General features: G+C 41.3%; 1 protein-coding gene across 8 annotated transcripts in view; it reads left to right on the plus strand.

The window, feature by feature from the left end:
• dlgap2a (discs, large (Drosophila) homolog-associated protein 2a) overlaps positions 1–25,378 on the plus strand; it is a 656,057-nt gene that overhangs the window by 307,182 nt on the left and 323,497 nt on the right. Inside the window, exon 1 of one of the 8 annotated variants that reach the window (XM_063038751.1) lies at positions 21,398–21,514. The exons of the other annotated variants lie outside the window; for them this stretch is intronic. The gene's annotated coding sequence lies outside the window, so the exon portion shown is untranslated. Of the gene's footprint in view, positions 1–21,397; positions 21,515–25,378 lie in introns of those variants that run through there. 8 annotated transcript variants of the gene reach the window in all.

Here is a 25,378-nt window from a genome sequence, read left to right on the forward strand (position 1 = left end):
CCTATATAGCTGCAACACTACCTCTCGGCTCTTGAACTCAATCCCACGGTTGATGAAGGCCAATGTATCATATGCCTTCTTAACCACTGAGTCAACCTGCGCAGCAGCTTTGAGTGTCCTATGGACTTGCACCCAAAGATCCATGCGATCCTCCACACTGCCAAGAGTCTTACCATTAATACTATATTCTGCCATCATATTTGACCTACCAAAATGAACCACCTCACACTTATCTGGGTTGAACTCCATCTGCCACTTCTCAGCCTAGTTTTGCATCCTATCGATGGCCTGCTGTAACCTCTGACAGCTCTCCACACTATCCATAATACCCCCAACATTTGTGTTACCAGAAAATTTACTAACCCATCCCTCCACTTCCTCATTCAGGTCATTTATTAAAATCACCTAGGAAAGGGGTCCCAGAACAGATCCCGGAGGCACACCACTGGTCACCAACCTGCATGCAGAATATGACCCATCTACAACCACTCTTTGCCTTCTGTCAGCAAGCCAGTTCTGGATCCACAAAGCAAGGTCCCCTTGGATCCTATGCCTCCTTACTTTCTCAATAAGCCTTGCATAGGGTACCTTATCAAATGCCTTGCTGAAATCCATATGCACTACATCTATTACTCTACCTTCAACAATGTGTTTAGCCACATTCTCAAAAAATTCAATCAGACTCGTAAGGCAGGACTTGCCTTTGACAAAGCCATGCAAAGCCAAGCAAAGTATTCATTAATTACCTCTTCTATCTCCTCTGGTTCCATACATACTTTTCCACTGTCACACTTGATTGGTCCTATTCTCTCATGTCTTATCCTCTTGCTCTTCACATACTTGTAGAATGCCTTGGGGTTTTCCTTAATCCTGCTTGCCAAGGCCTTCTCATGACCCCTCCCTGGCTCTCCTAATTTCATTCTTAATCTCCTTCCTGCTAGCCTTATAAATTTCTAGGTCTCTATCATTACCAAGTTTTTTGAACCTCTCATAAGCTTTTCTTTTCTTCTTGACTATATTTTCAACAGCCTTTGTGCACCATGGTTCCTGTACCCTACCATCCTTTCTCTGTCTCATTGGAATGTACCTATGCAGAAAGCTATGCAAATATCCCCTGAACATTTGCCACATTTCTGCCATACATTTCTCTGAGAACATTTGTTCCCAATTTATGCTTCCAAATTCCTGCCTGGCAGCTTCATATTTCTTCTTACTCCAATTAAATACTTTACTAACTTGTCTGTTGCTATCCCTCTCCAATGCTATGGTAAAGAGATAGAATTGTGATCACTATCTCCAAAATGCTCTCCCACTGAGAGACCTGACACCTGACCAGGTTAATTTCCCAATACCAGATCAAGTACAGCCTCTCCTCTTGTAGGCTTATTAACATATTATGTCAGGAAACCTTCCTGAACACACTAACAAACTCCACCCGAAATGAACCCCTTGCTCTAGGAAGATGCCAATCAATATTTGGGAAATTAATATCTCCCATCACAACAACCTTGTTATTACTGCACCATTCCAGAATCTGTCTCCCTATCTGCTCCTCAATGTTCCTGTTACTATTGGGTGACTATAAAAACACTCAGTAGAGTTATTAACCCCTTCCTGTTTCTAACTTACACCCACAGAGACTCAGTAGACATTCCCTCCATGACTTCCTCCTTTTCTGCAGCCATGACACTATTTCTGATCAACAGCACCACACCCCCACCTCTTTTGCCTCCTTCCCTGTCCTTTCTGAACCATCTAAAGCCTGGAATTCTAAGTAGCCATTCCTGCCCTTATGTCTTCCAAATCTCTGTGGCCACAACATCATAGCACCAAGGACTGATCCATGCTCTAAGCTCATCCACTTTGTTCATGATATTCCTTGCATTAAAACAAACACGTCTCGAACTATCAGTCTGAGTGCATCCCTTCTCTATCACCTGCCTTCCTCCCTCTCACATTGTCTACAAGCTTTCTCGATTTGTGAGCCAACCACCCTTTCCTCCGTCTCTTCAGTTCGGTGCCCACCCCCCAGCAATTCTAGTTTAAACTCTCCCCAAAACCCTTCGCAAACCTCCCTGCCAGGGAGGTTTTTGGGAGCACTTCTGGTCATTTTGTAGCTGCATGAATTACTACCAAGAAATTAGTGCCCATGAATGGTCTAACAAAATTCACATGAATTCTCTTCCTGGGCAATGCTGGCCATTCCCAAAGATGGGAAGTCACCGCTCTTGCCATCTTCTGTAGATGTTGGCTTCCCAATTAGTGAATGGCAAGCTGCCTGATCTGCTGATCTATCCAAGACCACCAGACAAAACTTCAACCCAATGCTTTCACTTTGTATACTCCTAGATGACTGGCTTATAGCCCCTCCAATACTAAATGCTGCAATTTTATTCATGCTTCCTTACATTCTTGACTGCAACTCAATTGTGTCTCTGTCTGCTATTTCCACTGATACAGCGATTTCAACTGCTTTTTTAAATGTGAGTTCTGCTTCAGTTAGGAGCCATTTTTGAATACTTGTGAACTTTCACAAACTATATAGTCTCTCCATGTATCATTAAGTCCATTACTGAACTAACAATGCTCAGACAATTTCTTCAGTTCCACCATATAAGATGAAATGGACTCTCCTTCCTTTTGATTACATTATGAAACCTAAAGTGTTCTGCAGTCATCAATGGTTTCGATTCTAAATGTTCTTGTGTTACATTCGCAATATCTGCAACGCTCGTTTCAGCTGGTTTGGTTGGAGCAGTCAAATTTCTAAGCATACTGTACGTTTTTCCACCTATTGCAATAGGTTAGCTCATGATATTCATTTTTTCATTGGCTATTTCATTTGTTTTAAAATACTGTTCATCCATTTTACCTGTGTGCAATCAAGCACATCTATTTTTCCAATATAGCCAGATATTTCTGTTTTTTTTAAATTTACAATTATTAACTGCTAGTACTCACTGTTGATGAACATGTGGCTGTACACATGGCTTGTTAACTTTGTTCATTTTTGCCTTTTTTAACTTGAATGTCTCTCTCTCCTTCCAAAGAATCATGTGATGTGCTTTTCTAAAAAATGAATGTCTCTCTCCCCGACTAAGAAAATTTTACTGTTCTTCAATAGGTAGGTAGTCATCTCGGGTTTGTTTTAATGCTTACTCGTCTTCACTTGTTACGTTTGGTAATCCAGAAATTAATTGAATGAAAAGCACAGCAGCCCGGTTTTCTTTAGTGAAGCACTCACATATGATGTGGTGACATAATGACGTATGACATTAACTTACTTTTAACATATATCCTCCAATGTTATGTAAACAAGTAATGCTTTATCAAACAACATATTTACAATAATATTCAAAAATTATTGAAATATTAAATACACTATAGTTCTCGTATCTCAGCTCTTTGTGAGTTCTGGGTGCAGATGTGTGACTTAAGGATATCGGTGGGAATGTGAGTGGGAAAAAGCACTGAAGAGAAGGGAGCTTCATGTTGAAAATTGTTTTAGTTTTATTTTATTTACATGTTTTAGCTAATATTATTATTGAAATATTTTCTATGGATAATCATTTAACAAATTGCAGCATCCCAGTTGTGCATGTGCCTTTCTGTGTACTAACTTCACCATTCATTGAACTAATCAGTTTAGAAGTTCAAGGTCATTAGTTTTGAAGAAAGGACCTTATAAAAGGATATGTAAATCCTGATCCATTCCCTGTGCATCGTTGGTTTGTATACCTGCAGAGTAGGTTTTACGATTCTGTCGGTGCCCGTACAGAATGTCAAGTGCATCAGTACAGCATCTGCAGAGTGCAGTGAATGAAACAAGTTGTGTCATTCAACACAGGAAGTCGGTCTTCAGAGAAAGCAGACAGTCTCTTCAGGATTTAGAGGCAGGAACTGTCTTTATATCTCAGTGATCTAATGCCTTCACACTAGTGTAATGCAACCTCCTGAACACCTGCAAAAGAGGGTCTTATTAGGGAGCAAAGAACAGGCTGCTACATGTTACGGCAAATTCCAGCATCTGCACTGCCTGGGTGCCCACAATTTTATAAACTATCAATTCTGACAGAAGTATGAACAATTCCCCATGTCTTTGGTTAGTGTTTTCAACCGTGTGAAATGTTAAAGTGCTTTTACCCGCCCCTCCAAATTGAAATGTTTTACAAGTGTGCAAAGTGGAAGAGTACAGCATAGCGAAGCCCTTCAGTCCACAAGGTCTCTGCCATTCATAATGTCATGGTAAAATAATCCCCACTACCTGCATGTGATCCATATTCCTTCTATTCCTCACATGTTCATGTGCCTGTCGAAGCCCCTCTGAGACTGTCAAGATTCAAGATTGTTTCATATCGTTTCCAGTATCAGAATCAGGTTTATTATCACTGGCATGTGGCGTGAAATTTGTTAACTTAGCAGCAGCAGTTCAATTCAATGCATAATACTGAAGAAGAGGGGAAAATAAATAAATTATGGTATATGTATATTGAAAAAATTAAAAATCTTGCAAAAAAACAGAAATAATATATATTTAAAAAGTGACGTAGTGTTCACGGGTTCAATGTCCATTTAGGAATCTGATGTCAGAGGGGAAGAAGCTGTTCTTGAATCGCTGAGTGTGTGTGTTCAGGATTCTATACCTAAAAGGGCATGCCCTGGGTGCTGAGGGTCCTTAAAAATGGACGCTGCCTTTCTGAGACACCGCTCCTTGAAGATGTCCTGGGTACTTTGTAGGCTAGTACCCAAGATGGAGCTGACTAAGTTTACAACCTTCTGCAGCTTCTTTCAGTCCTGTGCAGTAGCCACATCCCCTACCCCCATGCCAGACAGAGATGCAGCCTGTCAGAATGCTCTCCACGGTACCTCTATAGAAGTTTTTGAGTATAGTTGTTGACATGCCAAATCTCTTCAGACTCCTAATGAAGTATAGTCGCTGTCTTGCCTTCTTTATAGCTGCATCAGTATGTTGGGACCAGGTTAGATCCCCCGAGATCTTGACACCCAGGAACTTGAAACTGCTCACTCTCTCCTCTTCTGATCCCTCTTTGAGGATTGGCATGTTTTCCTTCGTCTTACCCTTCCTGAAGTTCACAATCAGCTCTTTCATCTTACTGATGTTGAGTCCCAGGTTGTTGTTGCAACAGCACTCCACTAGTTGGCATAACTCACTCCTGTACGCCCTCTTGTCACCACCCGAGATTCTACCAACAATGGTTGTATCATCAGCAAATTTATAGATGGTACTTGAGTGCTTCCTAACCACACAGTCATGGGTATAGAGACAGTAGAATAGTGGGCTATGCACACACCACTGACGTGCGCCATTGTTGATTGTCAGTGGGGAGGAGATATTATCACCAATCCGCACAGATTGTGGTCTTCCGGTTAGGAAGCTGAGGATCCAAATGCAGAGGGAGGTACAGAGGCTCAGGTCCTGTAATTTATCAATCAGGATTGTGGGAATGATGGTGTTGAATGCTGAGCTATAGTCGATGAACAGCATCCTGATATAGGTGTTTGTATTGTCCAGGTGGTCTAAGGCCGTGTGAAGATCCATTGAGATTGCGTCTGCCGTTGATCTATTGTGGTGATAGGCAAATTGTAGTGGGTCTAGGTCTTTGCTGAGGACATAGTATATATACAGAAAGATGTGGGAAAACTCTCAGTAACCTCACAAATGATCCCAGACAACCTGCTCACTGGTGTGAATACTATGTAGCACTCAAACCAGGACCCATCATAAAGGATAAGGAAATAATGGTTACACCAGATCAAATGCAGCATATAAAAAAAACAGACCAAGATAAGGAACACAATAATAAAAAAATATATAATAAATATAAATACATATGATCGCTTGTATACACAGATCAATTATGCATACATAAGATGATGCCTGGTATAGCAGTGTCTGCGCATAAGGTGCCTCTGACAGGAAATGATAAAGTAGTGGTGGTGGGGTGGGTTAGTGGGTGAAGGTATTGATCAACCTTACTGCTTGGTGAAAGGAACTGTTTATGGGTGTGGTGGTCCTGGTGTGAATGCTACATAGCCTCCTCCGTGACAGGAGCGGGGCAAACGGTCCATGAGCAGGGTGGCTGAGATCCTTCATGATGTTACTGGCCATTTTCCAGCATCTTTCTGTATATACAGTATGTCCTTAATGGGGTGGGGGGGTGGGGTTGGGCTGAGCCTAGTGCTGGTGATGCATTGGGCAGTTTTGACTACCTGGTCAGCTGCACTGCTTCCAGTCCACCACAGTGCAGTTTCTGTACCTTGCAGTGATGCAGCATATTAGGATGCCCTTTACTATGTATTTGTGGAAGATATGAGTATGGATGTGTATAGTACAGCTCCCTTCAGTCTCCTCTAAAAGTAGAGGCACTGGTGAGCTTTCCTGATTGTGTAAGATTTTCTTATACCTCCACCCCGGTTCTGTGTTCCAGGGACCCACCACACTGTGTGTGTGTGTGTGAAATAAATAAATAACAGCTTGCCTCATAAATGCCCTTTAAACTTGTCTCCTTTCACTTAATATCATGTCCTTTAGTATTTGACATTCCGCAACAGGAAAGAACAAAAAGGACTATATTTCATGAACATTGCTTTAGTACATAGCTGTGCTAAGATTTATTAAGATATTGCCAATCCCAAAGACAATTTTAACTGTTCAGCTTTTAGCATTTGAGAGTGTCTTAAAGCAATTCAGGATTTCTGTATTAAATTTGCAAATGTCAAAATGAATATTGTAAATGGTGGGAAAAGAGACCTTGGTCTGCTTTAATACGTTTTACAAGGAATCAGATAGATCGTGTTGTACTCTTGCAAATAATCTGCATTCGACAATGACGTAAGACCATAAGATACAGGAGCGGAATTAGGCTATTTCGCCCATCGAGCCTGCTCCAACATTTCATCATGGCTGATCCATTTCCCTCTCAGCCCCAATCTCCTACGTTCTCCCTTCATACTCAGACTTATCAGGAACCTATCAATCTCTCCCTTAAATATACCCAATGACTTGGCCTCTGCAGCCACCTGTGACAAAGAATTCCATAGATTCACCACTCTCTGGCTAAAGAAATTCCTCCTCATCTCCTTTCTAAATGCACATTCCTCTATTCTGAGGCTTAAACTCCCACACCATAGGAAATATCCTCTCCACATTCACTCTATCGAGACCCTTCAGCATTCGATAGGTTTCAATGAGATCGCCCCTCATTCTTATGAATTCCATTGAGTCAGGCTTAGAGCCATCCTCACAGTATAAGCTTTTCAATCCAGGAATCATTTTCATGAACCTCATTTGAACTCTCTCCAATATTAGCACATCCTTTCTTAGATAAGGGACCCAAAATTGCTCGCAATACTCCAAATGAGGCCTCACCAGTGCCTTATAAAGCCTTAACATTACATCCATGCTGTCACATTCTAGTCCTCTTGAAATGAATGTCAATATCACATTTGCCTTACTCACCACTGACTCATCCTGTGAATTAACCTTTAGGGAATCCTGCACAAGGACTCCCAAGCCCCTTTGCATGTCCAATTTTTGAATTTTCTCAACACTTAGAAAATAGTGTGCACTTTATTCTATCAAAATGTATGATCATAAATTTCCTATACTTTATTCCATCTGCCACTTCTTTGCCATTCACCTAATTTGTCTAAGTCCTGCAGCTTCCCTGCTTCCTCAACACTACCTACCACTCCACCTAACTTCATATTGTCCGCAAACTTGCCACAAAACCATCAATTCCACCATCCAAGTCATTGACATATAACGTAAAAAGAAGTGGTCCCAACCTGTGGAACACCACTAGTCACTGGCAGCCAACCAGAAAAGGTTCCCTTTATTACCACTGACAATCAGCCACTGCTTTCTCTATGTTATATTTTTCCTGTTATACCATGGGCTCTTAGCTTGTAAAGCAGCCTCATGTGTGTCAACTTATCAAAGACCTTCAGAAAATCCAAGCACATAACATCAACTGATTCTCCTTTGTCTATCATGCTAGTTATTTTTTCAAAGAATTCCATCAGATTTATTGGGCAAGATTTTCCCTTAAGGAAACCATACTGACTTTGGCCAATTTTCTCATGTGCCTCCAAGTACCCCGAAACCACATCCTTTACAATCAACTCAACATCTTCCCAAACACTGAGGTCACATCAACTGGCCTATAACTTCCTTTCTTCTGTCGCTCTCCATTCTTGATTATTGGTGTGATACTGCAATTTTCTACTCTGGCAGAATCTGTTGATTCCTGAAATATCATTACTAATGCCTCCACAATCATTTCAGCCTGGGGTGATGAGAACTCTGAACCCTGAGGTGTATACCATCTGGTCCAGGTGATTTATTTACCTTCAGACCTCTGAGTTTCCTGAGCACCTTCTCCTTAGTAAGGGAAGGGACTTCTGCCTCCTGACTTTCTCAAACTTCCAGCATACTGCAAGTGTCTTTCACAGTGAAGACTGATGCAAATAACTTATTCAGATATTCCGCCAGTTCCTTGTCCCCAGTACTAACTCTCCAGCATCATTTATATACAGTATCTGAAGATATCCTCTTCATAAAGTATATCCTCTTGATATCCTCTTTAATATTATTGGTTAGCTTACCTTCATATTCCATTTTTTCCTTATTTATGACTGTTGGTTTTTGAAACTTCCTAATCCTTTGACTTCTCACTAGTTTTACTCAATTATATGCCCTCTCTTTGGCTTTTATGGTCTTTTTTACTTCCCTTGGTCACATCATTCTGCTTTTGGAATATGACTTCTTCTTTAAGATGTATCTATACTGCTTCTTCTGAATTGCTTCCAGAAACCCCAGCCATTGCTGCTCTACTATCATTCCTACTGGTGTTCCCTTCTAATCAATTTTGGCCAGTTCCTCTCTCATGCCTCTGTAATTCTTTTCACTCCACATTAATACCGATACATCTGACTTTAGCTTCTTCTCAAATTGCAGGGTTAATTCTATCACATTATATAGGCCAGGCAGTCGATATTTCAGGCCAAGACATGGACTGTCTCCTTTCCATAGGTGCAGTCTTCCCTGCTGAGTTCCTCCAGCATTGTGTGTGTGTGTGTGTGTGTGTTGCTTCAATTTCCAGCATCTACAGATTTTCTCTTGTTTGTGATGAACCCTTTCTCTAAGGGTTCCTTTACCATAAGTTCTCTAATCAATTCTGATTCATTGCACAACACCAACACCCAATCCAAAATACCTAATCTCTTAGTGGACTCAACCACGAGCTGCTCTAAAAGGCCATCTGGTAAGCGTTCTATAAATTCTCCCTCTTGCATTGCAAATACCAACCGATCTACCTGCTTATTGAAGTTCCCCATGAATATCGTAATATTGCCATTTTGAAATGCATTTTCTATCTCCAGTTGTAATTTGTAGCCACATCTTTGCCACTAGTTGGATGTCACTGTACAATTCCCATCAGGTTTGGCCAGGTGGATTCAGAATCGGCTTGCCTGCAGAAAGCAGAGGGTCATGGTGAAGGGAGTACATTCGGATTGGAGGGTTGTGACTAGTGGTGTCCCACAAGGATCGGTTCTGGGACCTCTACTTTTCGTGATCTTTATTAACGACCTTGGTGTGGGGGTAGAAGGGTGGGTTGAAAAGTTTGCAGATGACACAAAGCTTGGTGGTGTTGTAGATAGTGTAGAGGATTGTTGAAAATTGCAGAGAGACATTGATAGGATGCAGAAGTGGGCTGAGAAGTGGCAGATGGAGTTCAACCCGGAGAAGTGTGAGGTGGTACACTTTGGAAGGACAAACTCCAAGGCAGAGTACAAAGTAAATGGCAGGATACTTGATAGTGTGGAGGAGCATAGGGATCTGGCAGTACATGTCCACAGATCCCTGAAAGTTGCCTCTCAGGTAGATAGGGTAGTTAAGAAAGCTTATGGGGTGTTAGCTTTTATAAGTTGAGGGATAGAGTTTAGGAGTCACGAGGTAATGTTGCAGCTCTATAAAACTCTGGTTAGGCCACACATGGAGTACTGTGTCCAGTTCTGGTCACCTCACTATAGGAAGGATGTGGAAGCATTGGAAAGGGTACAGAGGAGATTTAACAGGATGCTCCCTGGTTTAAAGAGTATGCATTATTTTCAGAGATTAAGGGAGCTAGGGCTTTACTCTTTGGAGTGAAGGAGGATGAGAGGAGACATGATAGAGGTATACAAGATATTAAGAGGAATAGATAGAGTGGACAGCCGGTGCCTCTCCCCAGGGCACCACCACTCAATACAAGAGGACATGGCTTTAAGGTAAGGGGTGGGAAGTTCAAGGGGAATATTAGAGGAAGGTTTTTTACTCAGAGAGTGGTTGGTGTGTGCAATGCACTGCCTGAGTCAGTGGGGGAGGCAGATACACTAGTGTAATTTAAGAGACTACTAGACAAATATATGGAGGAATTTAAGGTGGGAAGGGGTTATATGGGTGGCAGGGTTTAAGGGTCGGCACAACATTGTGGGCTGAAGGGCCTGTACTGTGCTGTACTATTCTATGTTCTATCCAACAGTATCCAAAATGGTTTATTTACTATTGAAGAGAACAGCCACAGGGGTACTCCCTTTTCTTCTGACAGTCACCCAGTTACTTTCTTTCTGCAACCTACGTCCCTGTAGCTTCTATCTATCACTTCCTCAGCATTCCTTATGAGCCAAAGGTCATCAGGCTGCAGCTTCAGTTCTGAGGATCTGCAGTTTGGTACAGCTGGTGCAGAATTATGCAAGCTGGAGGTCTCCCAGAATTCCCAGATCTCTACAAAGAATACAACACAGCCCCTGTAGCCACTTGGGCACTGACTGTGCCCAAACAGATGAGAAATAAAGAATAAAGAAGAAAAGAAGAAACTTACCAGGTACTTACCTTGTCCAAGCCTGATCTCACCTGAGCCAGATTAGCGAAAGCCACTCCAACACTGACCCACTCACACTATGACCTCTCCATTTGCCTCTGCTATATTTTTATTTGCCCTTTCTAATGAATCCCATTCATTGATTGGGCACAGCCCAAACTCCGAAAACTAAAGTCGTGCTTCTTCACTGATTTTGGGCACAGTCCAAAGGGATCAAAGGGATTGAATGAAATGTGTCACTTTGGAGTTCCTGGCACAAAAGTTGTTCTCTTTCTGAAAGTGTGCAGTGTGTGGCTGGTTGCTCAGAACATCTTCTAGTGAGTAACTGCAATACTTTGCTGGAACTAGAACACACCAGCAGCTGATACATTGAGAGTTTATATAGTTCAGGCCATTCACCAATATGTCCATTCCCTCATGAGTCACAGTGATCTGAATTGGAGTTGGAATTTGCAGTAATAGAAATTTAATTTTCTTTCTTCTATGTAAAGTAGAAATAGAAAACCAAAGGACATGGCCCTAATCTGACCGTAAAATAACAGTTCAATTTCAGATGGTGAAGTTACAACCATGTAATTTTATTAGGGAAACAGGATGATGAATTTACCAATAAGGCTAACATTTATCGCCTTTTTAACTGGCTCACCTGCATGTTGCTATCAGCCGTGACGACACTTAACAGAGGGTCTTGCAGTGCTTTGAAAGAAGTGCAGACAAAATGGCCTGGTTTCAGATTCTTCCATCTGAATGCATTGGTTCAGATGAGCACTGTAGGCTCATCTTGCAATGAAGCGGAAGGTTCTCTTAAATTGGGTGCTGTTTCATTTCACGCTAGGCCACACAAGCTGGCTATCACCATTTGAACGCTGTGCAACGGTGGAAAAGGAACTGCTGGCTGCTCTGGCACTGCCTCTGTGAAAAACTAATTGGTTTGGCTGACTGGTCCTGAAGTTGCTCGATCTACTCACTGCATCAGATTGAGAGAAAAGAGGCTGTCAGAACCAATCAGTCAAGTGGCCTGATTTCACAATCTTGGTCACAGGTGGGTTTGAGGCAGGGACATTGTAAATGAGCTAATGACTTCTGGAAGTCACAGCTGTGATATGTTTATTTAGTTCATGGTCCAAAAGAAATCACATGCTGGATGCAACTTTTATTTTTGCCTGTCATTGTCCTGTAAACAGATTTTGTTTTAAGTCATAATATTCTCTGTAATGATGGTATTGTCTGGGAGAACCCATCACTGTTTTCGTTAAATTCTGAGCGATTAAAATGGTGTCTAATTTTACTGAGGTTAAATAGTCTCTAAGATTTTCCCACATGGGATTCCCCTGCACTATAAAATTGGTGTATGTGACATGGAGTGTTTGCATGTCTGTGCAGAATTAAGTTGTCAATGGTGTTTTATTATTGTCACATCTACCAGGATACAGAGAAAACCATTGTTTTGCATGTCATCCCTACAGATCAGTCCAAACATCAGTACATCGATGTAGTACAAGGGGATAGGCACTAGCAGGGTGCAGAATATAGTGTTAGAGGAAGTACAAGAGCCATGTTGAGGTAAATTAAGAGAATAAGCATTCATCTTTAAGATTCGAGAAGACTGGTCAAGAATTTTATATTGGTGGGCTAGAAGTTGTCCTTAAGCCTGGTGGTATGTGTTTTCAGACATATATCTTATAGTCGATGGGAGAGTGGAATGGCCATGGTGGGAGGGGAAGCTGGTTTCTGTGATGTGCTGAGCTGTGTCCACAACTCTTGGCAGTTTTGTATAGTAATGAGCAGAACAGTTGCTATACTAAACAGTGATGTTATCAGATAGGATACTTTGAATGGCGCATTGATAAAAATAGGTGATTTTGGGGAAATATTGAATTTCCTTAGCTTTCTGAGGAAGTAGAGATGCTAGTGGTTTCTTGGTCATAGTGTCTATGCAGTTGGACCAGGACAAGCTATTGGTGATATTTACACCGCGTAACTTGAAGCTGTGAACTATCTGCACCTCAGCACCATTGATACGGACAAGGGAGTATACTCCACCCCATTACCAGGCTCTTTTGTCTTGCTGACCATGAGGGAAAGGTTGTTGTCTTGACACTATGTTACTAAGCTCTCTGGCTTCTCCCTGTACCTTCTAGCTGAATTTATCATATTCAAAGTACATTTATTATCAAGGAATGTGTATACAATCTTGAGATTTGTTTGCCGACAGCAGCTACAAAGTAAGGAACCCAAAAGAACCCAATTAAAAAGAGACCAACCCCTAATGCCCACAGAGAAAGAAAGAGAAAAAGATCATGCAATCAATAGAAGTGAGCAACAGCAACAGTATTCTGAACCAAATTTTCCATATTGTGGCAAGCAGTTGTGGCATTATTACAACAAACAAAATGGTTGGGGAATTGCTGAGGAATTGTATTTATAATCAAAAGCTGCATCACCAAAACATTGGATTTGAAGATAGATCACACCCAAAGTCAGCATTTCTATTCCCGTTGCTGGAAAGCAGATATCAAAATGTTTTACTTGATATTTTCTGTGAATTATCTTGATTTTCTACCCACCCATTTTAAGGGTCGAACTGTCAAGGCTTAAGTTGACTCACTCTGGTTTTGGCCCAGCTGAGCTGCTCTCAGTGTGGATGTATTAAATGCCATTCACAAAACTAGTTGTGTTTCCTACTACCCAACTATAGAGAAGGTTGGCAAGTGAGGGTTGTATGAATGTCCACAATGAATCTGCAGTCTCTGGATTGCCGGCTGTGAGAGCCAGGAAGAGATGATTGAACTCTTTACTTTGTATGTAACCAGTGAAGAATATTTTGTATTGGATGACTACCCAGCTGAGGAATTCACAGAAGTGTTTTTTTGTATGAAAAACCAAGGGTTTACAAAATGCAAGTCACAAAACGCCAATGGGGTGAGAACAGCTTTTTCGGGGGTTTGTTTTACATGTGTTATGCCTCTCAATGTGAAATAATTGAGGATGCAAGAGGAAACTAAATGACAGGAGAAGGTACAGAATTAGAACAAACAATAAAGACCTATATGTGGAAGAAGATGATTTTGGGAATTGTTACGTCACCTCATATCACAATTGGAAGATTTTCTGAAAGCTGGAACAACGTGAATGTTCAGAACTCAGCCAACAAGGATTGAACACAGATTTCTCCGAGTATGGTTACCCAGCGTTACTGCCTCCATCACAGGAAGATGGCCATCAGTCTTCTTCCAAATCAGGTTTAAGATTAGAAGATCCACAAATGTTTTAATTATGTAAAGATGCCCCTTGTATGGAAAACTGTTTAGAATCTGAATTCATACGCAGAACTTTGGTAAATTTTGATGCAAAAAAAAGCTGGAACATCGTACACCTTATTATATTTACCTGAAAATCTCATTAAAAGAAAACTTCAGAAAAGATATGTCAAAGAAAACTGCTATTTTTAAGAAATCTCAGTGACACTGGCTTCAGCTGATTGGGATGTTTACTGCCTGGAGTTTTCACAGTAAGTCTGTTGTGGTACAGTATTCATACAGAATCTAAACACTTGTCTGAGATGATCTTTACAACAGGAAGAACACATATGTAAATGGGGAAAAAAGGGTTATAGCAAATGTATAGAATGGACAAGAAATGCGATCTAAGTGACTTTGACTATGGAATGATTGCTGGTGCTAGTTGGGATGGCTTGAGCATCTCAGAAGCAGCTAGTCTTCCAGAATTTTCATGCACAACAGTTTCTATAGTTTAAAGAAAATCATGCAAAAAACAAACAAAAAAATCCAGTGAACTACAATCCTGTTTGGCAAAAATGTGTTGTTAATGAGAGAGGCAAAGAAGGCAAATGCAATGTTGGCATTCATTTCAAGGGGAATAGAATATAAAAACAAGGAGATAATGCTGTGCCTTTATAAGACACTAGTCATACTGCACTTAGAGTACTGTCAACAATTTTGGGCCCCATTTCTGAGAGAGGATGTCCAAAGGAGGTGCACAATGATTCCAGGAATAAAGGGGTTAACATATTTGGAATGTTTGGCAACTTTGGGCTTGTACTCACTGAAATTTAGAAGAATGCAGGGGAGATCTCATTGAAACCTGAATGTTGAAAGGACTAGACAGGGTGGATGTGGAGAAGATGTTTCTTCTGTTGGGGGTATCCAGAACGAGAGGACACAGCCTAAAAATTGAGGGGCGACCATTTAGAACAGAGGTAAGAAGGAGTTTTTTTAACAGTAGTGTAGTAAATCTGTGGACTGCTCTGCCACAGACTGTGGTGGAAGCCAAGTCTGTGCGCATATTTAAGGTGGAAGTTGACCGTTTCCTGATCGCTCGGCATCGAAGGATATAGCAAGAATGCGGTTGGATGGGACCCGGGATCAGCTATGATGCAATGATGGAGCAGATTCGATAAGCTAAATGGCCTAATTCTTCTCCTCTGTCTTATGGTCTTATGGTCAGAGGAGAATGGCCAGACTTCTTCAAGCTGACAGGAAGGTGCCAATAACACAAATAACCACACATTACAACAGTAGTGTGCTGAAGAGCATCTCTGAATTCATAAACACATCAAACCTTGAAGTGGATGGGATAAAGCAGCAGAAGACAAGGAACACTTTATTAGGTAAAGGAGGTACTTAGCAAAGTGGTCACTGAGAGAATGTACCTGTCCAAATGTCTTTTAAAAGTTACCCTACCTTCTTCAACCTTTCCCTCTGGTAGCTTGTTCCATATACTAACCACGCTGTACAAGAAGAAATTATCCTTTGGATCCTTTTGGAATCATTCCCCTTTCACTTTAAACCGATGTCCTCAAGTTTTGGATTCTCTTTCAGTGGAAAAAAGACTGTTTGCGTTCACCCTTACTACGCGCCTCATGATCTCAATCTTTCCCTGTACCTCAATCCTTCAAGTCCTGGCAGCATCATTATAAATCTTCTCTGTCATCTTTCCAGTTTACCTATAACAAGGCAATGCAAGCTGTACACATATTCCAAACCAGGCACTAATAAAATGTGACTTTCCCAATAGCTTTCAATCTGAAGGTTCTGTTCATTCAGCACATTTGCATTAGTAAGATGTTCATTTCTTATAGAGGTCAGGAGGCCAGTTTTATTCTCAGGAGATTGCTAAACCCTGATTAAACTTTGTAATTGATAGGAAAAGATTCATTAAACCTGACCAAGCCCTGCCACCACTGGGTAGCTTGAGCAAACCCATTTGTCCACAAACCCTTCCAACTTCATGAAGTTGGAAGCCCTGCTTTCTGACATTCACATTTTCACTCCATCCAAACAGTAATTTGCCATGATTGTCATTCACTTCTATTTGTCTTGATACTGAATATGTTATTTTGTTAAAATATAGACCTTGCTGTCAAACTCTTGTTTTATCAGTGGGCATCAATGTTTCTTTCAAGCTGCTGGAATGAAGGTTCTCTCAGCTGCCAATATTTCTACTATGGCCCTAGTGTGATAAGGCTCAAAGTAACAGCAGCCACCAAAGTATCTGATTCCCAGGCTATAGGCTCTCCTTTGCATATTCATGTATCTCGCGTCTGGTGAGAATTTGTGGCTCAAGAGCAAATGGTAGCTCCGGTAGATAAATGAACATCGCTGCGAAGTTAGAGTTTTATGAGAGACTTGGTCAGCTGGGAGTTATTCAATGCATGGTTCTCCCACTTTTAGCTGTGATCCGTGTCTGTTGCTTTCATTAATCATTTCTTTCTGGCAAGTCGGAATAGCTCTTTTATTTAGAGCTCAATGTGGAATAAACACCCCAGCCCCTCGAGCTGGGCCACACAACAACCCCCGATTTAACCCTATCCTAATCACAGGACAATTTCTGATGACAAATTAACCTACTAACCAGACTGGGGGAGAAAACCAGAGCACCCAGAGAAAACCCTCGCCTGAGGGAAGACATACAAACACCTTAGAGAGAACACCAGGATTGAACTCCAAGATCCAGAGTCCCGAACTGTAATAGCACTGTGCTACCACGGCACCCTATACGGGCAGAGCAAGCTGAACTTGTGTTGCAGTGAATGGAATCAGCCCTCGAACCAAATTGGTGATGGAATTGTAATCCAAGCCGCTGTTTTCCGTTATTTTGCCAGATTTAAATAAAATTGATCATATTGCCATTCCTACACCAGAATATGTATCTATAAAAACAAAACAGACAGTAGACATCATGAAGACTGTTGGGAAGAAATCCAACCTCGCAATCTGACACAAATTATAGTGCAACATGAACACTGGAGATTCTGCAGATGCTGGAAACCCAGATTAACACACACCCAATGCTGGAGGATCTCAGCAGGTCAGGCAGCAGCTATGAAGAGGAAAAGCAGTCGACATTTGCACTGATTGTGATGCCAATTTAAACTAATTCCTACTGTCTGCACATGATGCCTGTCTCTCCATTTATGGTCGTGTGTCTGTCTAAATACCTCTTAGACGCTAATGTTGTATGTTTTCACCACTTTCTCTGACAGCCTGTTTCACACACCAGCACTCTATGTAAAACACATGGCCCTCAAACATCTCCGTTAAACTATCCTTCCTCACCTTAACTCTATACTGTCTCGTATTTGACATTTCTCACCCTGAGCCTATGTCCCACCCTGAGTCTATGTACTGTATCTATACCTCTCATAATTTTATAAACCACTATCGGATCACCCCTCAGCCACCAACTCTCCAAGTGTATTCAACCTTCCCTTACAGCCTATGCCCTGTAATCCAGGGAGCATTCTGGTGATCTTTTATGTTTATTTTATTTTATTTCATCTGGGGATACCATGCAGAACAGGAGATTCTGGCCCTTCAGGGCACACCACCAGCTACCCACCAATTTAACCCTAGCATAATCACAAGACAATTTACAATGATTAATTAACCCCTACTAACCAGCACATCCTTAGACTGTGGAAAGAATCTGGAGCACTCGAAGGAAACCCACGCAGTTCATAGGGAGAACATATAGACTCCTTACAGAGGATGCCAGGATTGAACTCGAAAGTCCAACACCCCGAGATGCAATGCGTCACACTAACCAGTATAATACCATGGCCCAGGGGAGTGGGTCAAACATGGGCAAATGGGACTAGCTGAGATGGGAATATAGGTTGACATGGTTCAGTCAGGCTCAAGAGCCTGTTTCAGTGGTGTGTTATTCAATAACTCACTGACTCATTGAACTGTATTTATAATGCAGTGGCAATGAATCAGAAAGCATCATGGCATTATTCAGATCAAATTTTTTATGAGCTATTTCTGAGGTTGTTGGGATGATTAGAATAGGGGAATGTGCAGGAACTGCAGTGGTCACAGCCGAGCGAACTCAACAAAGTCCAGAGACATTCTCACTGCTGGTTTATAATGTGTGATATAACCAGAGCGTCCTGGCACAATCCATTATATTGCTGGTGCGGAAAGTAACTGAAGCTGTTGGCAACTCATTGTATGTCAGGCATTGTGTTATGACACATTGATGTAGGCTGGTCATCTCCGGTTTTCAATACCAAACATTTCATAGTGTGACTTCCTTCTCTTCCGTAACTTCATGAAACTTGTCTTGATAAAGATACAGTCTCAAATACACTGTGTATATGATCATCTTACCTTCCGTGATACAAAATAACATTCATGAGAACATTGAAAATGTTGTTTAACAAAATATAAACCATTACTGCAAAGTTAGAAAATCACAAACAATTTTCTGTTTGTTTTCTTCAGACAATTTTCAGACATTCTCAGCACAAAGAAGTCAGGAGAGATTTGATAGTAAGTGTTCAGATTAAACTGGTATGGAGAGTTCCACAGAGCGTTGCTGGTATTTGTCATGGAATGTGTCCAGGAAAAGGAATGCTGCCTCTCTTGACCTCGAACAGTCTCTGAAAGGGTGCTTCTGTCACTCCATTTATGGTGTGCTTCACAAACCATACCACATCTAGTACTGCTGCATCTCAAAACTATGCTCAGTGGCCACGTTATTAGGTGCAATCCTGTACTTAATATAGTGGCCACAAGAGGGGAACCTGATGTGATCTTCTGCAACTGTAGCCCATCCACTTCAAGGTTCAACTTGTGTATTCAGAAATGCTCTTTTGTACTCCTCTGTTCTCCTCTGTTATAACATGTAGTTATTTCGGTTACAATTTCCTTCCTGTCAACTTGAACCATCTGGTCATTCTCCTCTGACCTCTCTCATTAACAAGGCATTTTCACCCATAAAACTGCCGCTCACTGGATATTTTTGTTTGTTTGATTTTTGCACCAATCTTTGTAAACTCTAGGGACTTGGGGACTATTATGTATGAAAATCACAGGAGATCAGCAGTTTCTAAGATACTCAAACCACCCCATCTGGCACCAAGAATCATTTCACTGTCAAAGTCACTTATATCACATTTCTTTTCCATTCTCATGTTTGGTCGAAGCAGCAACTGAACCTCTTGACCATGTCTGCATGCTTTTGTTCATTGAATTGTTGCCACATAATTAGATATTTGCATTAATGAACAGGTGTACAGTTGTACCTAATAATGTAGCCACTGAGTGTACATTGGACTCTGTTGAACATACTGGTTCCCTTTTTGTCACTTTCACTGAGGTTCCTACTAATTTTCAATGGGAATACTGATCTATTCTATAAATGATTCTGCTTCAAGTGCCCATCCATTTTCTTTTCTTGAAGCGATCGCTGCCTCATTTCCTTTCAGCAAACTGGTCCAAGCAGAACAAGATGTAGTCCCATTTCCTTGCAGTTGGCCCATCTCCCTCTAAGCCTTTCCTCTCCATGTACCTGACCAAGTGGCTGTTAAATGCTAGTAATTGTACCTGCCTGAACCACCTTCTTCATGAAAAAGATACCACTTGTGTCCATTTTAAATCTCTCTCACTTCTCATTTTAAGACCCCTCTAGACTTTGAGTCCTTTTCCCTGGGAAAAAGACATTGTACATTCACTTTATCTATGACCCCCATGAATTCATACACCTCTTTCAGGTCACTCCTCTGTCTCCTATGCTCTAAGGATTAAAGTCCTAGCCTAACGAGTCCTGGCAACATTGTCAAAAATGTTCTCTTACTCTTTCCAGCTTAATGTCTTCTTTTCTACAACAAGATGACCAAAACTGTACGGAATACTCCAGGTGCAGTCTCACCAATATCTGCAACATAACACCCGAGCTCCTGCATCAGCATCCTGACTGCTGAAGGTCCTCATGTCAAGTGCCTTCTTCACCACCCTGTCTCCCAGTGACACCACTTTCGGGAAGCCAGTTATTTGTACCTCTAGATCTCTTTGTTGTACAACACTCCCCAGTCCCTGTCATCCACTATATACCACATGTACAGCTTTCCAAAACTCAGCACTATTTGTCATTCAAAGTACATTTATTATCAAAGTATATCAGTTAACATACACTACCTTGATATTCATTATTTTGCAGTCATTTACAGAAAGGAAGGAAGACAATGGATGTTACAGCAAACTATGCATAAACAAACACTGACAAGTAACTGATGAGCAAAAGAAGACAAACTATGCAAATAAAAAATAATACTGAGAACATGAGTTGTAAAGAGTCATTGAAAGTGAGTCCTTGGACCAGCTGATCAAAATCCCTCTGTGCTTTTTGATAACCATCTTCACTGTCTATGACACCAGCTATTTTAGTTGCAATTGCAAACTTGTTAACCATACCTTGTACATTCTCATCCAGATCATTCAGATAAATAACCAATAAGGAAGGTCCCAGCACTGAATTTGACACAGTTTGACGATGTGATCATCTTTGTGTTAAAAACCAATTCCTCACATTGGCCCTCTTTGTTTTATTATCTATCACTTTGAATCTGTTTCTCCTGGTCTCTGAATGCCCTCTTTTTGCTGTCTCTAAACTCCTGATGACCTTTCCCATCTCTGTCGAATTCCCTGGGTTGCACAGTGGCACAGCTAATTGAGCTGCTGCCTCTCAGTGCCAGAGAATGGCAATGTAAATCAGGACCAGTGAAAGAAATTCACTCTAAATGTATGAGAGTTGAATGTGTGGGCTCCTTCCCTTTGTCCTGTGAAACACTGTAAAAAACTGAAAGTTATACTAAATGTTAAATGATGCAAATTTAAATTATCGTGATGTACGCTTTAGGTGATTCATAGGAGCAAACGAAAATAAACACCTAAATAACCATTGAAGCAGTTTCATATCAGGGCTGAAATTTAGAATTTCAAGATTGTTTTTAGATGTAATAAAATTTTGTGGCCACCTGTGTCACTAATCTTAAACTGTGTTCTGAACCTGTTGCAATATTCCCAGTCCGCAGGCGGCAGCCCACAGTTTATTAGATCCTTAAAGAGAGAAGGCCACATTAAGTGCTGGCGCTGCATAATTCCCAGCAGACAGTGAAGCAGCAAATTTGTGGCAAGAATCACTCAGTATTAGATTTTAAGTATTGCTCTGAAATAGTGAGTAACGACATTGTGTCTGTACTGTATCAAGTTTGAATCTTGACGCATAAAGGAAACAAAGTAATGGAACATGGATATTTTCACAGCAGCTAATGATCTTCACACTGTTGATGGGAAGACGGCTTTCCTAGGCGTTGTTCTGGGGTGAGTGAGGAATAATGAGGCCTCCTGTTGTAACAAGATTCAGCTTGTTTTTTTGGGATCCCTGAGCCCAAGCCCTGATTCACTACTGAATCTTGAAGCTGGTGTTCTACGATTGTACAAACTTGATGGATGCAGGTGGATATCCATGCAGACTCTGTGCAGAAAGGACTGAACTACTTGTGTCAGTTACAAAGATAAATGTCCTTAATATTCTGAACCTAAAGCATGTTATTGAGAGTAATCTCCTGCCTTCTGGTGCCCATCTTCCTTCCCTTTCTTCCATGGTCCACTCTTCACTCCAATCAGATTCTTTGTTTCTTCCATCCTTTATCTCCTCCACCTATCACTTCCCAGCTTCTTACTTTATCTCCCATCTCCAATCCACCCGCCCTCCCTGTCACCTGGTTTCATCGACCACCTGCCAGCTTGCACTCCATCCCCTCCCCTCCCCCCACCTAATTATTCCTTTTCAGCTCTGATAAAGGGTCTCAGCCCAAAACGTTGACTGTTTATTACCCTCCATAAATTCTGTGCCTGACCTGTTGTGTTCCTCCAGTATTTTGTGTGTGTTGCTCAAGATTTCCATCCTTTGCAGAACCCCTTGTATTATTGACAGCAATGTTTTGCGTCTGGTATTTATGGATCTGAGAGTAAAGCTCACACTCTTCATGAGTTCAGCTACAGCCCTTGTGGAGCAACTATATGTAAAAATTTAACAAAAATTTAACTAAAGAAAAGATGTGATGTGAGGTTGTCTGTCTACAATTATGATTAAAATTGCACTTGTAAATTTGTATCCTATTGGAGAGGCGATTAACACCTCATTGTGTGATCCATGCATAGAAATCAGAATCTGGGGCTTTCCAGAAGCCACAGTAATCATTATGATCACTTATTTTAGATTTTGTTCTTCCCCTTCATGTGCCTTTGTTACTTCTGTCATCTAATTACTTTCACTGTGATAGCGTCAGCAGCTGTAAGTGAGTCAGTGAACATAAAAATAAATATTTAAGCAGGGGAAGATTAACTGCTTCTGAATGAGGCTGAACTAAATACCCAAAATGAGGATATAAATGTTGTAAGACAATCAGACCATAAGATACAGAAGCAGAATTAGGCCATTTGGCCCATCGAGTCTGTTCCACCATTTCATCAATTCTGATCCAATTTTCCTCTCAATGTCCAATCTCCTGCCTTCTCCTCGTGCCCCTTCACGCTCTGACCAATCCAGAACCTGTCAATGTCTGCCTTAAATATACATAAAGCTTGACCGCAATAGCTGCCTGTGGCAAAGAATTCCACAGATTCACCACTCTCTGGCTAAAGAAATTCCTCCTTTCTTTACATTCTAAAAGGACGCCCTTCTATTCTGAGGCTGTGTCCTCTGGTTTCTCCCACTATAGGAAACATCCTCTCCATATCCACTCAATCAAGGCCTTTCACCATTCGATGGATTTCAATGAGGTATCCCCTCATTGTTCTGAATTCTAGTGAATACAGGCTCACAACCATCAGACACTCTTCGTGTGCTGGAAGGGTATCAATAGATTCATGATTCTTTATTAAAGTGATCTGTTGTCTCGTAATATATCATTTATGTGGAGAATGAAAAAGGTTGAAAACAAAAATGATTCCGCTGAAAGAAAGAGTCGTTTCTTTTTAGATCACCTACCTCCTACATGAACTTGTTTTGAGCTAAATTAATGTTTGAAGTCCTTCAGGATTTCTACCTCCAAAAATAATGAGAACAACTCTCAGAACATCCATCCGCCTGAGAAGATCCACTATTACTTTTTGCTTAACATATTGATTCAAGATCTCAGTTCCTCATTGTCTTACACCTACACAAAAGTAGGATAACTAACTTTGTTTAACGTCCTTCATTTGGTTGAGAATCTTTCTTACTGTCTACTCCCATCTTTTAACTGCAGCAACTGAAAGAAAGCTAGCAAATAATATCAAAGATAATACTAAAAGCTTTTTCAAGTATATAAAGAGTAAAAGACAGGTGAGAGTAGATATAGGACTGATAGAAAATGATGCTGGAGAAATTGTAATGAGAGATAAGGAAATGGCGGAGGAACTGAATGAGTATCTTGCATCAGTCTTCACTGGGGAAGACATCAGCAGTATACCGGACACTCAAGGGTGGCAGGGAAGAGAAGTGTGCGCAGTCACAATTACAACAGAGAAAGTACTCAGGAAACTGAATAGTCTAAAGGTAGATAAACCTCCCATACCAGATGGAATGCACTCGCGTGTTCTGAAGGAAGTAGCTGTGGAGATTGCGGAGGCATTAGCGATGATCTTTCAAAAGTTGATAGATTCTGGCATGGTTCCGGAGGACTGGAAGATTGCAAGTGTCACTCTGCTATTTAAGAAGGGGGCAAGGAAGCAAAAAGGAAATTATGGACCTGTTAGCTTGACATCGGTGGTTGGGAAGTTGTTGGAGTTGATTGTCAAGGATGAGGTTACGGAGTACCTGGAGGCATACGACAAGATAGGCAGAACTCAGCATGGTTTCCTTAAAGGAAAATCCTGCCTGACAAACTTATTACAATTTTTTGAGGAAATTACAAGTAGGCTAGACAAGGGAGATGCAGTGGATGCTGTATATTTGGATTTTCAGAAGGCCTTTGACAAGGTGCCACACGTAAGTCTACTTAACAAGATAAGAGCCCATGGAATTACGGGAAAGTTACATACATGGATAGGGTGTTGGATGATTGGCAGGAAACAGAGAGTGGGAATAAAGGGATCCTATTCTGGTTGGCTGCCGGTTACCAGTGGTGTTCCACAAGGGTTCCTTGTTGGGGCCTCTTCTTTTTACATTGTACATCAACGATTTGAATTCTGGAATAGATGGCTTTGTGGCTAAGTTTGCTGATGATATGAAGATAGGTGGAGGGGCCGGTAGTGCTGAGGAAACAGAGAGTCTGCAGAGAGACTTGGATAGATTGGAAAAATGGGCAAAGAAGTGGCAAATGAAATACAATGTTGGAAAGTGTATAGTTATGCATTTTGGCAGAAGAAATAAATAGGCAAACTATTATTTAAATGGGGAGAGAATTCAAAGTTCTGAGAAGCAACAGGACTTGGGAGACCTCGTGCAGGGTACCCTTAAGGTTAACTTCCAGGTTGAGTCAGTGGTGAAGAAGGCGAATGCAATGTTGGCATTCATTTCTAGAGGAATAGAGCATAGGTGCAGGGATGTGATGTTGAGGCTTTATAAGGCGCTGGTGAGAATTCACTTGGAGTATTGTGGACAGTTTTGGTCTCCTTATTTAAGAAAGGATGTGCTGCCATTGGAGAGGGTACAGAGAAGATTCTCTAGAATGATTCCGGGAATGAGAGGGTTAGCATATGAGGAACGGTTGTCCGCTCTTGAACTGTATTCCTTGGAGTTTAGAAGAATGAGCAGAGATCTCATAGAAACATTTCGAATGTTGAAAGGCATGGACAGAGCTGAAGTCACAAAGTTGTATCCCATGATGGGGGAATCTAGTATGAGAGGGCCTGACTTAAGGATTGAAGGGTGCCCATTCGGAATGGAGACGCAAAGACATTTTTTTAGCCAGAGGGTGGTGAATTTATGGAATTTGTTGCCACGAGCGGCAGTGGAGGCCAAGTCATTGGGTGTATTTAAGGCAGAGATTGATAGGTATCTGAGTAACCAGGGCATCAAAGGTTATGGCAAGAAGGCGGGGGAGTGGGACTAAATGGGAGAATGGATCAGCTCATGATAAAATGGTGGAGCAGACTCGATGGGCTGAATGGCCAACTTCTACTCCTTTGTCTTATAGTCAGATTTCAGCCAGATTCCTGGCAGAGCAGGACATAGGCTGAGCATACACTTTCGTTATT

This window comes from Mobula hypostoma, chromosome 2, assembly GCF_963921235.1.
Source record: "Mobula hypostoma chromosome 2, sMobHyp1.1, whole genome shotgun sequence".
Classification (NCBI taxonomy): Eukaryota; Metazoa; Chordata; class Chondrichthyes; order Myliobatiformes; family Myliobatidae; genus Mobula; species Mobula hypostoma.